Source organism: Triticum aestivum, chromosome 6A, assembly GCF_018294505.1.
Source record: "Triticum aestivum cultivar Chinese Spring chromosome 6A, IWGSC CS RefSeq v2.1, whole genome shotgun sequence".
In the NCBI taxonomy this organism is placed as follows: Eukaryota; Viridiplantae; Streptophyta; class Magnoliopsida; order Poales; family Poaceae; genus Triticum; species Triticum aestivum.
Genome location: NC_057809.1, coordinates 534,320,526 through 534,335,928, shown reverse-complemented (window position 1 = coordinate 534,335,928; position 15,403 = coordinate 534,320,526). Strand labels below are relative to the sequence as shown.

The 15,403-nt window shown below is 49.9% G+C and overlaps 1 pseudogene; it reads right to left on the bottom strand.

Annotated features, from left to right (window-relative positions):
* Positions 1-10,786: 10,786 nt before the first annotated feature.
* On the bottom strand, positions 10,787-11,611 carry LOC123129680 (protein NEN4-like; annotated as a pseudogene).
* Positions 11,612-15,403: the final 3,792 nt, after the last annotated feature.

The window sequence follows — 15,403 nt, the reverse complement described above, 5'->3', positions numbered from 1 at the left end:
GGGGAGGGGGTCGCATGTAATTGGCCTGATTTGAAATGTACGCCGGCATGGTTGGATGGCCCGCTCCCGCATCACTGTCCGAGGACTCGTCTGTATCGCTTGGCACTCAGCGTTTGGAGATGCCCCGAGTGCTTGCACGTGGATCTAGATGCTCTATGTCCCACATGTCGGCGAAAGGAAGCACGTAGAAATATTTCGGCGACTGCGGAGCCGAGGAGTACATCTCAGCAAAGAGGAAAAATGCATGAAAAATATGTACTATGAAGCGTATCTGTGGTTCGAACATGAGACCTAAAGTGATGATAGTTATAGGTCGCACACACCCAACTAGTGGTACTAGTATGTACGAGTACAAACGAGTACGGAGTACTCTTGCTCTATCAACACGAGTCCCATCTGACAACGGCATCCATTCTACAACTAGCTCTTCTCCCTCCTTGTTTCTCTCTTCTAATTCTAATTCAGCTGACGCGCGGAGGGCGGGGTGGTGATTTGCCGATTGTCAGTTTGTTCAACTGCGATCCCACATGACAGTGAAAATGCTAGACAACACGCGTTCTCTAGATTGAGCGGCATGCCGGGCTGACCGAGGAGTACTCCCAACTGTGTGGGGGTGCGTCGCGAACGCGACAAGCTTTTTCTTTTAAACTTGTAAAAAATGTTAACATTTGGTTATGCTTCTGCTCCTTGGCATGATAGACCGATGGAAACAATGATTAAAAATGCCAGGGCGGGGATTCCCGCGCAATAAGTGGGGGAGTTTGCCAGTTTGGTGCATTGTTGGTTTTCTCACATCGGGCCCACATGTCAGTGATAATATGCCAAGCCCATGCGTGCTGAGCGGCGGGCCGAAACGACAGTGTGGGGTGCGACGCGAACGGGACAGGCGTGTTGTACTTGTTCCACTTTCTCATTTTGAACATGTGACGTGCAACGCTTAGTTTTGAATTTATAAGTTTGGTTGTCGCGCCCATATATATAATATAGTTTGGTAGGTTGGGTCATGCATCATACGTAATTTTGAAACAACCAGTACAACTACACAAACATGTAAACATACAACATAAAAGGAGGGTCACATTACTAGTTGGCATCAAGTCGGTGAAGGGAGAAGGCATGGCGGTGATAGAGATGGTGGTGCGGTGGAGATGGCACCAGCCTGAAGACCGGTGCACACGGTGGTGGAGCCTCCTCTTCTTCCCTTGATCTTGTCCCTTCTTCTATGAAGTTGAAGTTGGAGCAACAATTGATCTTGGACGAATGATGGATGGTGATGGCGACTAGGGTTGGAAAGGTATTTATAAGAGCTTCTCCAAGCCTCCTCATAGATGTAGGTCCCCTCCTTTGATACCAGGGCTCAAGATGAGTCTAATCCTCTCCCAAACCCTTCCTTGTTGGCCAAAGGATCATGTGGGAACAAATGGCGACGAAATTGGTAAAGAATCCCGTCTAGAGAGGCAACTTTCAGAACTGCCCGGGCCAGGTATGAGTGGCGGCACGAACAACAATGCTCCTACTAGACGTCGTCTTCCGCTCTCTCCTCCTCTGGTAAAACGGCTGTCATTTCTTCATACGAACTCGAAATTTGACGTTCTTGGACTTGTTGGAATCGTATATGACGCCGATGCACCTGTGGCATTGGATATTGATTTAGAGCACTTTGATCTTAAGTTAGGTCGTACTCCCACTTAGCAGATGCATCAGTTGGTACCACATCACCCTGCCAAGTAGTAGTACTCTTGGCTATTCAAACCCATTTTGTTCACCAGTTAATTTGTTGGTAATGGGAAAACTAAGTTGATGCAAACGACCCAAGCCATCTGCTTCCTTAGAGCGTCTCCACGCAACAAGGGATTCCCGCCTCCTACCTGTGCCGCTACCCATTTGCTTCATCTTTTGTGGCCTTAGGAACATGGAGGCGCAGTGGATCCTGGCCCTCATTGGCGAGATGGCTCTTGCTCCTTTTCTAGGTGTTTTATTGAGTTTATTTAGGGTGTGTGTCCTACTCAAAAAGATGAGGTTGTGGCGGCACCGTAAAGATGGAATAACGTTCTCGCGCGTCTTGCGTCATCGGAGGGCGTATGGAGGTGTATCTCCAGTGGTTACGTCGGTGTTTGCCTTCGTGGGTTTTGTTTATGTTCATTTGCATTCATATATCTACTGGTTAGATCCTTCTGATCTATGATCTCTTCATCGGTCACGGTTATTATTCTGGTGCGTTGGCCAATAGAAATTTTAATATATTTTTAAAAAATGGGTGAATGGTGTCAGTGTGTCAAAGATAAAAAGAACACCTTTCATGTTGTTTTGTACTTTTGCTATGAATCAAAAGGCACTTAGTGTTTAGCCTTTCTTTTGTTTTTGTGGGCCATAAATGATCACATTGTTAGTTCGATTTGATAGGCCACTGTATATATTTTTGCATGATTTCTAGAACTTTTGGATGGCGGATACACCCATATCGCCGAGATCACTAATTAAGGGATACACTTTGCAAATGTCATTCCCACCTTCTCAGGCAATGATAAGTGGTACATTGCATGCGCGTCACTTGTCGCAACATGCGAGTTTCTCCTTTTTTATATAGATTCGATTATTCAAAATGGTTTATCTCTTGAACCCTGCATCCAAATGCCAAACCGTTTTCATTGTTGGATTTGTCGCGTCAAGATCTTCGAAACTAAATCCCATGTTAACAGGTTTCAACAAAAAAATCATGAAAGAAGGGGGGAAACGCATAGCCGGAAGCACCTTTTTCACTTTTTCCACTTTCTAAGAGGCACAGATGTGTTCTCGCGGAAGCAAATTTGTGCCTCACGTTGAAGCAAGTCTGTGCCTCCACGAGAAGCAAATATGTGGCTCTTATGACAGCAAAAAAAACGTGTTTTTCCCTTTTCCGAGAGGCACACATGGAAGCAAATATGTGTCTCCACAAGAAGCAAATCTGTGCCTCTCGTGGCGTTTCTTTTTTCCTTTTTCGAGTGGCTCGCGAAAACAAACATGTGCCTCTCGTGGAAGCCAAAAAATATGTTATTTTTCATGCATTTTTTAAAATTGTTTTTTTCTCTAAAATCTAGGGGAAACCGGGCAAAAGTCGAAACCCCCAAAAAAACCACAAAAGTTAATCTAAACCTCAAAAACATGTAAAGGAAAAAAAATCCCAAGGAAGCGCCTAGCACGCGACATGTGCAGCGGCCGAGAACGCGTCAAATGGCGTACTCTCAGCCCACCAAAAATGCCCCATGCGGGGCTCTCGCAAAGGGCACACCTTAATTAGTAACTCTCCAATATCATGTGCACCCGCACACATATACTCATAACCTCCTCGCACAAACTAGCAGTACAATTCTAAATTTCGGATCACACGGTTGGTAAAAAATGATACCACACAATTCCTATAAATTCCGGAAGTCATATAGATTTATTCATGAGTTGCCTCGCATTATTCTCTAACTATCTCTTTAATTAATACTCCATCAAAATTCCTTTTGTTGAGTAGCTGTTTTATGGAACTAATGATTATTGATTATTGGCGCTCTGAATAAACATTCTCATGTTGCCTTTTCAGTCGGCAGCTATGCCTAATGTCAGTGTCATCGATCGGTACCAGTGAGTGCATGGGATTACTGTTCCCTGGTCTTCCCGGATCACACCCCAACTACGCCTAGCTAGCTACTGATGTGGATTTCTCTAGCCGGTAGTTAGCAAACACATCGGCCGGTACCTCATCACACTGCCATGCGGTACTCAGCGACTATTCAAACCCATTTGTGAGCACCATTTTTTTCGAAGGGAGAAGGAGATGCCATTGCCATCACACTGTCATGGCTCGTTTTGGCGCGCATGTTGCTTTGCCGGTGGGCATGGGAGAGCAATGTGGTGCACCGAGTTGTCCTTGTCGAAGAGCTAGCGTCGGGTTATTGTAATAGCAGTTAGCTAGCTCACTCGTGCCAAACCGGCGTTGGTGTCACGGCCCGGGACCGGGGTGGTGGATCGATCTGGTGTTGACGTTGTCGGAAGGAACGTACGGGAAGCTCAGCGCTTGGTGTGCACTGTGGCATACGAGTACGTTTTTGTGCGCGTGTTGCTGTCGATGCGTGTTTAGCCACGTACTAGTATGGAGGTTGTGTGCCGCTCAAGACACGTTCGTAGGGAAGAAAAGCCTGCATACTTACTAGGTCAAAGCTGGCAATGATGGCGCACTCGTGATTTGATTGGCCGTTCGTTAATTAGTCCATAAGTACCGTCTGATGAAAGCCCGGACTTTCCATTATGGATGATATCACCATCATGGGTCATGCATGGCTGCGTGTGTCGGTGTTATAGTGTGGCGGGATTAGGGGTGGAAACAGATCGGATGTTACTAGAATACATATACATATCGGACGTTCCTCGATTCAGAAGGAATATGAATAATAGCGACATATATTGCTTAAGAAAGTTAGTCGATAGCTATGTGACATGAAATAATCTACTTGCAACACACAATAAGTCGATGGCAAATAGGTTTATGAATAAATACTACTTTAAGGGCAACGGCAACCCGCAAATTTTCTTCACATTCGTTTGCGGACAGGAGGAGACCAGTCCGCGGAAACAGATGCGAGAGGACGCCATCCAACCGTAGCCGCATACATTTTTACAACAACAACTCGTACCAATCGAACGAAACTCGTGCAAACACGGCTGGATTTCATATAAACATGACGGATTTCATATGAAAATGCCGGATTTTCATATAAGAATGACGGATTTCAGTACATTTACACCAACTAAGCGGTGCTAGTTCGGCTCTGGAGGTATAATAATACCTAATCCAAATGGTTGCCCGCGGATCCCTTTGTCTTCCTCATGTCTGGCAGCCCGATCACCGACTGCCGGGAGCCTCGGAGGTATATGCTTCAGCATAAAAGATGGCTCGCTTCCCCACCGCTCATCGGAGTGGAACCCCCGGCTGATGCTTCAGCGGAAGGGGAAGGCAGCGCCTCCGCTTCCGTGGAGCCCATGTGGAATCGACGGAGGTCCTCGCAAGAGAAGAACTAGGCAAAACATCGGCTGTGTACGCCGGCGTCGCCTCGGTGGTGGTCTTCATGGGACCCAGAAGGCGGCGGCCTCCCGTGTTCTACTTCTCCTTGATGATGGTGGCGGACGCGGAGGCGCCGGCCACCAACTCGTCACTCTCTGCGCACCCGGCTTCTGTCTCTGCCTGCATGGCGCAGTCGTAGCGCAGGCACGGGAGGCACAGTACGACGCGGTAGCAATGACACCCGTGTCGCCGTACTCCCCGTTGTCCCGGCTTGGCGCAACTCGCCACTCATCATCGAATGGGCCTAGAGCGGCAAGTTGCTAAACCACGCGCCGGCTTGGGACGACAACTTGCTCCGTCAGGTCAGGTGCGGGAGGTGGATAGCGAGCTGCCTCGCTTGTATCCGTCCGGCTCGGCGGGCCACCCAGCCGACTTATATGCCGGAGAACTGCTCTTCGGAAGCCATCAGAAGAATGGTGAAGGAGGAGGTGGGGGAGTGGCGGAGGATGAGATTCTTGCCGTGCGTCTGGCCTCGTTAAATAGAGGGCGGATGGGAGGAGCTTGGCTGGTGTTGTGTTTAATGCAGACCCGCTCATGAATGGACATGTGCTCGAAGTAGGTTTCTCGCCTTCCACACGGGTTTTAATAAAGGCGTATAAATGCGACGAGGAGGCGTGTTCAGCCGGGCGTGCAGCAGACGACGCCCTCGGTCAGCGCGCCGCTTCAATGGCGGAGACAGTGTTAGGTCGCATCTGCCCTAAGCTGCCTTCAATGCGGAGCGGCGCGCTCTACAGCGACATGAAGGCGGGCAGCTGGCGCCGGGCGGGGCGCGCGCGGGAGGGCACAAGGTTTTTTGGTGGACCAAGGCGGTCAAAACTGGGTTTGGGATATGTCCGGACTCCCGCAAACTTCTCCCACTTTTGTCTCCAATTTGCGGGAGAAATCGCGTCCGGACCACCCCACGGACCGATACAGGTCGGCGTTGGATGGCGTCCGTGGTCCGGACAGTGCGATCCAGACGGTTGACAGTGTGGTCCGAATGGTTGCGGGAGGTTTGAGGGTTGGCGTTGAAGATGCCCTAATGCATAATAATTTGATTTTTTTTGCAAGTAATAATTTCATATTTCAGCAAAGAGTAAAATTTGACCATTCATTTGGATTTTATGTTGGATAATTGGCCTATTGTGTCTAGAATTTTGAAAATTACCTTCTATAATCTTGTTCGGATATGTATTCACTTTCATATCCATATTTCATATTTCTGTCAAAATCTCATAACGTGTTTTTTTACTTTTTAAATAATTCCGGATACAGATAATTTTTGTTTTCCCTTTCACCCCACAAAAAAAAGTTCGGTTGCGGATGTTTTGAATATGAATAGGCATTTTCTCAAATATGAATATTGGATATGTCGGATTATTCACTTCCAGTTTCCGCCCCTAGATGGTATCATGTCAGTTTGTTAGGATCCCCCATTGGTCCACATGATCGAGGTGGGTGGTCATATAATGGGAAAAGAACCCGAGAAATTAAGTGAGGTCGTGGACGGAGCCACTCTCAAGAAATTATGAAAGACAGGTCGAGCCAACTTCAAAGCGAGAGGTTGATATCAGGAAAGTTATAAAAGCTTCAAAGTCATGTTGCTCGTCTCACCCAGCCAGTCAGCCACAGGCAATGCAACACATCGGCACGCTCGGCACGATACTTGAGCGACCAGATCACCCTAGCGCGGTGTCCAGTGCCCCGATCGAGAACGAGAAGAGATAAAAGCGAGGCCACAAGGAGATCATGGGCAAAGGCGTTTCTCCACCGCAGCCCAACCCGATCGATCAGGGATTGCCGGTTGAAAAGTTGCACCATGTATCGACCGACACGACTCCCTCGAGGCCTCGATCGACTGCCTACCTTGTTATTCGTCGAGCTCCATCACGCCGGGCCATGACCAAAGTAAAATCACATGGCCTCGAGGGGGTCGTGTCGGTTGATATATGGTGCAACTTTTCAACCGGCAATCCCTGATCGACTGCCTACGTTGTTATTCGTCGAGCTCCATCCATCACGCCCGGTAATGACCGAAGTAAAATCGGACGCAGCTTCAGTGACGTTGTGAAGCGAAGTCACGCAGCGCCTTAGCCCACTATATCAGCCACTCATTGTACATCTGATGGACAGGATTCACTCAAGGCAAAAAAGGCCCAGCTTCAGCAGTTTCAGCGGAAAATACGAGGCGGGGCGAGGTGTTTTGGCGGGGCGTCATCCAGTTCTCCCGCGCGGCGGCGAGGGTTTGGCGGGAGCGCCACCTTCGAGAGCCTGAGAGAGACAGAGGTGAGAGGCGCCGCTGTGGAGGAGAGGTTGAGATTTGTTCCGTCCAGAGCAGAGGAGTTCGTCACGCCGCATTCATTGGAGAGAAAGTAGGGCGGCCTCGCGTCGCCGCGGAGGTGACGGGGAGGAGGGCCTCGCCGCACCGGAGCTTCTGAGAAGATACAGCGCGGCCGCAGATTTTCGTTCACCTGATCTGCCCCTGGATTCCACCGAGAAGATATAATCGTCGTTCGCCTGAGGTAATTCTGATTTTAGTTGAATTTTACTACAGCCAAGCTCAGACCGTGAGCACCTAATTATTCAGAAGTTGAGATGATGCTTTCACTAGTAGTAATGCTTTGGATTTTTTACGGGATTACATGGTTATGCAAGTTGTAGTAATTTTTTTGACCAGTCCGGATCACACACACCAGATATAAATACATGGTTGTGCAATTTCAGATCACTCACCACACACGCAACACCCCAGATATTCGGAAGTAGAATAATCTGAATTTTTGTTAGTATGTGAGTTTCAAATAGTAGTAATCTGGTGAAATAACACTAACTAACACTACAAATTGTTTAGGGAGTTTCAAGTTCTGATTTGGTGAAAGAACACTAACTAATATTCAGATATACTAGTAGTGCAATATTAGTATTAGTAATTGTTTCAGATTTGCATCTAGACTATTAGTTGGTGTTGTGCAATTTAGTCGGTTTATTATATGTGTTGGCAATGGCAGATTAATAAGGTGGTGTGCGATGGCGCAATATGATAAGGGGATGCCTCAAATTGGCATGATATTCAAAAGTCAAGTGGAGTCTTGGTTGTTTTGGGTAGCATATGGTGGTCGTGTAGGCTTTGATGTGAGGAAAAGGTACACCAATGTGAGCAAATTTGATGGTAAGGTAACTTCCTGTAGACATGTTTGTGCCAATGAAGGTCATCGGAAAAAAATGCAAAGAGAATCCATTCCGAAGTGCTTTAGAGCTGAGACAAGAACTGATTGTAAAGCTCGAATGACTCTTACATTGGATCGAGAGTCTGGAAATTTGGAAGTCACGGATGTAGTTCTTGAACATAATCACTTGCTTCACTTGCCACAAACCCGCCATCTCATGGTGTCCCAAAGGAAAATTTCAGAATTTCAAGCATATGAAATTGAAGCCGCAAATGATTCTGGAATTAGGCCTAAAGTTGCATATGAGCTTGCTACTCGTCAGGTTGGCGGACCACTTAATCTCAGCTACACTTGTCGAGACCACAGAAATCTTTTGCAAAGCAAGAGGCAAAGAGAGCTTGGTTTTGGTCAGGCAGGCAGCATGTTAAAGTACTTTCGTGGAAAAGTTGCTGAAAATCCATCATTTCAATATGCTTTGCAACTGGATTGCGAGGAGAATATATCAAACATTTTCTGGGCTGATGCTAAAATGATGTTAGACTATGCACACTTTGGCGATGTTGTCACATTTGACACTACTTTTGGTACAAACAAGGAATATAGGCCATTTGGTGTTTTTCTTGGGCTCAATCAGTTTAGGGAGACTACAGTTTTTGGTGCTGCACTAATGTTTGACGAAACATTTGCCTCATTCAAATGGCTCTTTGAAACTTTCCTAGGTGCGCATAATGGAAGGCAACCTAGAACTATTTATACCGATCAAGATTATGCAATGGGTAGAGCTGTAGAGGATGTGTTCACAGAAGCATATCATGGACTGTGTACATTTCACATAATGCAAAATGCTGTGAAACATCTATCTCCAATTAAGGGTGAATATGAAGACGAGGGTGAAGAGAAAGAGGAGGGTGAAGGCAAAGATGAAGATGAAGAATCACATATTCTCACTGATTTTAGTGCTTGTATGTATGGCTATGAGGACAAGGTTGAGTTTGAAGAAGCATTTGCCAACATGAGGTTAAAGATGCATAAGCAAACTTGGTTCGATAGTATCTACAAGGTAAAAGAAAAGTGGGTTGAATGTTTTATGAGAGATGTCTTCAGTTTGGGAGTGAGAAGTACACAATTAAGTGAGAGCTTCAACAATTCATTGAAGAACCATTTGAAATCTGATTTTCATATTGTTAGATTTTTAAAGGATTTTGAAAGGATAGTGGAACAAAAAAGAAACAAAGAGCATTTTAAAGCATTTTCATATTGTTCTAATATGTAGAAGTTGGTTAGATGAAACTTTGGGGGTTAACTATAGTTATCCGATGGTATTTTGGTGGCTAACTATAGTCTTTTGTGGCCTAAGTGTACAAGTGAAATGGCCTATTATGTAACATACTTGGATGGTTATTCATCAATAGTACTTGTTGCTACAGAATTTGAATGGTATGGTTGAGACTATCAATCTCAAGTGCTTGAATATTTGTGCTACAGAGTTGTACGAATGCTAAGTGCTTGCAAATTTCAAGGTTGTGATACAGTGTTTCTTTCTCTGTTTGCTTCAGACTTCTGATATGTAGTGCTTGCAGTTTTCAATGTTGTATAGATTATACACTGAAGTTAATCGCTTGCAATTTTCAATGTTATACTGTAATACTTTCCCTTGTATAATGGGATTACTGTTCATTTCTTATTATGCTCAACATCAGATATTTTCTGTGTGTTAAGTCTGGAGAGTGTCCAGTGCCTCACTGTTTTACTCACATCACTGTAAATGAAAACTACCAAGACTGGGCCTTTTTGCCTTGAGTGAATCCTGTCCATCAGATGTACAATGAGTGGCTGATATAGTGGGCTAAGGCGCTGCGTGACTTGGCTTCGACTTGGCTTCACAAAGTCACTGAAGCTGCGTCTGTCTGGTCCTGCTGCGCGCGGACAACAACGGACGGACGGACGGATGGATGTCCTCCACTGGTCGCGACCCGAGCCTCGCTCGCTCGCATGGCGCGCGAGGCATCATGCATGCTGCGTGCATCTGGCCGCGGCTCTAGACAGCGGCACCGGGGACGGCGAGGTGCAGCGGCCGCCGCAGGCCGAGACGCCAAGCATGTGTTCTCGGAACAGGGTACGTACTCCATGCATGGAGCTGTCGCCGTCATACATTCTGTCAGACGCACAACTCCATGCATGATGCGCAGGCAACACCAGCGGCGGCGGCGGCGACCCCCGTGTAAATGCGGTGGGGGCATCGCCGGCGCGCTTGGACCATGCATGCCGGACGATGCGGCTATATTACGTGCAATGTACTAGTTAGTATGTACGTACGGGGAACGGATAGGAAGGTCCCGCGCGCACGTACTACGTGGTTTATGGCGTCTGGACGTTAGGACATCTCCACCCGTCTCCCAGAAGGCCCCCAAAAGCACTTTTCCAGCGTCGGTGGTTAAAAAAGTTTGCACTCGCGCCCCCAGGAGCACAAATATCGCCGGATTTGGTCAAAACTACGGCCGGCGCTCTCATCCCGTTCCCAGGATCCCGAGGGGGAGCTGGGGGAGGAGAGAGACTACTTTAGTTGCTTTGGGCCCATTGTCAGCCTCCCACTCCCTCTCTCTCCTTGCTTTTCCTTCGGGCCCACCCACATGATCTCTTTTCTCTTTCTCTCCCTCACCAACTCCCGCCCGCACAGAACGCCTCGCCGACGACGTCCAGCTGCGCCGGACCCGCCGAGCTTGCCGCCCCGCATCCTCCTCGCGCTTGGCCCTCGCTGCCGCCGTCGCTGTCCCCGCGCGGGCGCGGGGGGCCGCCGCCACCGTGGAAAAAATTCCATTCCTTCATGGTGTCCCAGCACCTCGAGGCTCACGCGCGCGCCGTCCAGGCACCGGGGCCCCCGCGCCCGCCGCGCGCCGATCCCGAAGTGCTCCGCCAGGGCCGCCGCCGCCTCCTCCTCATCCTCCTCCTGGCCGTCATCCCCGGCGGCGGCCGGCCCGAAGCACCCCTGCTCGCCCTGCGCGAGGAGCACGTCGAGCGAGTCGACGACGCCCACGGGCTCCGGCGCGCCCAGGCCGAAGGCGGCGAAGGCCTCGCGCATGCGCGGGCAGCCGGCGTGCCGGATGACGTGGCCCGCCCACACGCGGCCGTCCAGCAGCTCGAAGATGTCTGGGAAGACATCCTCGAACGAGGGTGCGCCGGAGGAGGCGGAGAGGATGCCACCGTCGGCGCCGGCGTCATCCGGGCGGATGAGGGTGGAGTAGCTGGAGACCTCGACGAGGCGGCGCGAGCAGACGAGGATGGCGGCGAACTCCAGCTGGCTGCACTAGCTAGGCAGCGACAGGGACTGCGCAGCCTCCACGTCGAAGAACACCATCTCCCTCTTCTTGGTGGTCGCCATTGGTTCCGACAAGCAACTCGGTGGTGGTTTCTTGGCGATGGAGCTTTGTTTGTTTGTTTCTTGCTTGAAGGAATGGAGGAGAGGAGGGACGGGAGAATGGATGATCCCTGTCTTGTCGGAGGAGCCTGTCGATGGAGCTCTGGGGGCGCAACGAGTGGAAAAAATTCCACCCTAGGCCGAAGTTTTCACCGGCAGCCCCCAGGAAGCGAAAAAATGCCTCCTGGGGAGGCCAACGGCTGGAGATGCTCTTAGAGCATCTCCAACAGCCGTCTCAAAAGGCGCACGCGCGCGGTAAATCGAATTTTTAGTGCGCGCGGGACATTTTGGCGCGCTTCAGCGGTGGAGGTAAACTCGCGCGCGGGGGAATCGTTTGGGCGCGCGCGGGAAAAGGCGTCAGCTCGTGCGCTATTTTTGGCGCACTGCTTCCGGTGTGCCTTTAAATTGCGGCGCTTGCCACGCGCCTATTCCACACACTTCCTCTTCCACTGTCACGCGCGCCTCCATCGCTTCCTCGTTGCCGCCGCTGCCACGCGCGCCTCCACCACTCCAGCACCCTGCCACCGACACGCCACCATGCCGTCGCGCCGCCGAGGAGCGTCGGGCTACCGCGGCGTCCGCCAGCGCCCCAACGACGGGTACTACTCCGAGATACGGTCCGGCGAACTCCGACTCGGCCTCGGCACCTTCGAGACGGCGCACGAGGCCGCCCGCGCGTACGACGCGGCGGCGTGGCGCCTAGGCAGGCCGAGCCCGCAGATGAACTTCCAGGACGTGGACACGCTCCAGCAGGCACTGGACGTCGCCCCGCCGCCTCGTCTTAACACGGCACAAGACCGTGCGGAGCACGTTCAGCGGCAGCACCGCCTCCTCGTCGCCCAGGAGGACGAGCGCGTCATGGCGGAGTGGCGCCGGCGCCATCTGAAGGACGTCACCTATGAGCAAACCTACTGGGCAAGGCGCCGCGAGCAGGAGACGCAAAGGCGCCTGTTACGGCATATCTCTCTCAAGGTAGTTTTGGTGATTGATGACAACATGTTTGCAGACTAATCATGTGCTTTGAATAGTTCACAGATTCACCCCTGGCACGAGACGTTTTCTTCCCTTCGGAGTGTCTTTCAAGACGGTGTAGCTCTTTCGTTTCTTTCTCGGTGGACTAGTTGCGTAGAGGGCACCGTACTATCAATCCGCCGGGGTATTGCATGGGTGGAATCAACATGTACACATCATCTTCTCACCCTCCGAGCTTTTCCATTCCATTGTAGAGATCTCTCCACTTCTCTTTGTCCTTGTCTGGGTCCCAGCGATAGTACCGCGCAACCCAGCCGTAGTACCGCTGAGGAGCCACAAGCGGCAGTACCGCTCCACAACGGTAGTACCGCCGGTGACTCCACAGCAGTAGTACCGCTGGGGTGCCTGGCACCACCGCCTCGTCCTCAGCCTCTTTGGAGAGATTCTCTCTCTCTCTCTCTCTCTCTCTCTCTCTCTCTCTCTCTTCTGTGTCCCAGCGGTGGTACCGCACTACCAGCGGTAGTACGGCCGAAGGGTCACAAGCGGCAGTTCCGCTCCACAGCGGTAGTACCACCCGCGACCCCGCTGCCGTAGTACCGCTGGGCTGTCTGGCTCCTACCGCCTCGACTCGAGGGGTCTTTTTCTCGTGTCGGGTTTTGCGGCACTAGTTGCGGTTGTAGAGGCGGTAGTACCATTTCAGGAGCGGCAGTACCGCCCCTACCACCGCGGTAGTACCACGTTGGGTCCTATTCCCTACTAGTCTCCTCTGCGCGGCAGTGCCGCTGGCTGGTGCGGCAGTACAGCTGACCTAGCGGTAGTACCGCCCTGTGCGGGGCTGGTTGGTGAGGGGCAACGGTTGGATTGTTGCCCCCACTATAAAAAGGGGGTCCTCTTCTTCCCTTTGACCTACCTCTTCCTCCTCAAGCTCCATTTATTGCTCAAGCTCCATTAAATGCTCCAAGCTCCATTTTTGCCCGATCTATCTCTCTAACCAATCAAACTTGTTGATTTGCTCGGGAGTGGTTGAGAAGGCCCCGATCTACACTTCCACCAAGGGATTTTCGATTCCCCCACTCATCCCTAGCGGATCTTGTTACTCTTGGGTGTTTGAGCACCCTAGACGGTTGAGGTCACCACGGAGCCATAGTCCATTGTGGTGAAGCTTCATGGTTTTGTTGGGAGCCTCCGATTAAGTTGTGGAGATTGCCCCAACCTTGTTTGTAAAGGTTCGGTCGCCGCCTTCAAGGGCACCAATAGTGGAATCATGGCATCTCGCATTGTGTGAGGGCGTGAGGAGAATATGGTGGCCCTAGTGGCTTCTTGGGGAGCATTGTGCCTTCACACCGCTCTAACGGAGACGTACTTCCCCTCAAAAGGAAGGAACTTCGGTAACACATCCTCGTATTCACCGGATCCACTCTTGGTTATCTCTTACCTTTACTTGTGCAAGCTCTTTAGTGTTACTTCTCTTGCTTGCTTGTATGCTTGTTGTTATTGCATCATATAGGTTGCTCACCTAGTTGCACATCTAGACAACCTACTTTGATGCAAAGTTTAATTTGGTAAAGAAAAGTAAAAAATTGGTAGTTGCCTATTCACCCCCCTCTAGTCAACCATATCGATCCTTTCAATTGGTATCAGAGCCTCGTCTCTTTATTAAGGACTTTACCGTCCAAAGAGTATGGTTGATACCGTAGACGGTGTGGAGGAACACTCCGGTGTGAATCCGATCTCGTCTACGGGTGATGGGGGAACCTCAGTCTCTCGTGAGGAGTTCAATGTGGCCTTGGAGACATTAAAAACCTCCATGACGACCGAAGTTGAAAGCATGTTTACTAAATTTCTTGAGGGGTTTAAACTATCCACCGCACCGTTGAAAGTGGGTGACCCCGCCAATAAGGTGACGGATGCTATCCCCGACAAGGAGGAATCTAGTAGTGAAAAGGCTCCTTCTTCTAGTGGTAGGAATGGCACCGGCATCTTTGCCCATGTGGAACCACCACTTGTTTATGGTGGACCAGTTCCTTCCACTCATTTGAATCATGCCGGTCCTCCCCCTAAGATTGTGAAAAATGAGGACTTTGATTCTTGGGTTTACCGCTTTAAACATCATTTAAATCATGTGAACACTAACCTTTGGAGAATCATTGAAGAAGGTTTCTATCCACATGATCCAAGCAACTTCACTCCTCGAGAAGCCGCGGACAATCAATTCAATGAGAATGCTCTCTTCATCATTCAAGATGCAATTCCACCCGAAGACCTACCTCATCTTCGTCCCTTCGCCTTGGCCAAAGATGCATGGCATTGTGTTGTCTCTCTCTACTGGGGAAGCGCAAGCATTCAACGCTCCAACTATGAAGTGGTACAAGATGAGGCTGATGAGTTTGCAATGAAAGAAGATGAAGAACCTCGTGAGCTTTATCGGAGAGTAACCAAACTCGTGGTCTCACTACGAGATCACGGGAGCAAGGACACGGATGACAATTGGATCAAGCGAAAATTCCTCAAGGCAATGATGCCCTATCACAAGGCCATGTCCTCCATCATTCGTCAAAGACCGGACTTCCACACTTTGACCTCAAGCGAAGTGTTGGATGAGTTTGTGGCCATGAACATTTTGGACAAGACCGCCGACAATGCGGTGCTTAATTCTCAAAGGGCAAATAGGCCTAGCCTTGCATTGAAGGCCAAGCTCACCGTTGAAGAAGAAGAAGAGGAAGAAGAGGAGAGCAACCCCAAAGATACGAAGTATGCATATCATGAACACATGGCACTTGCTTC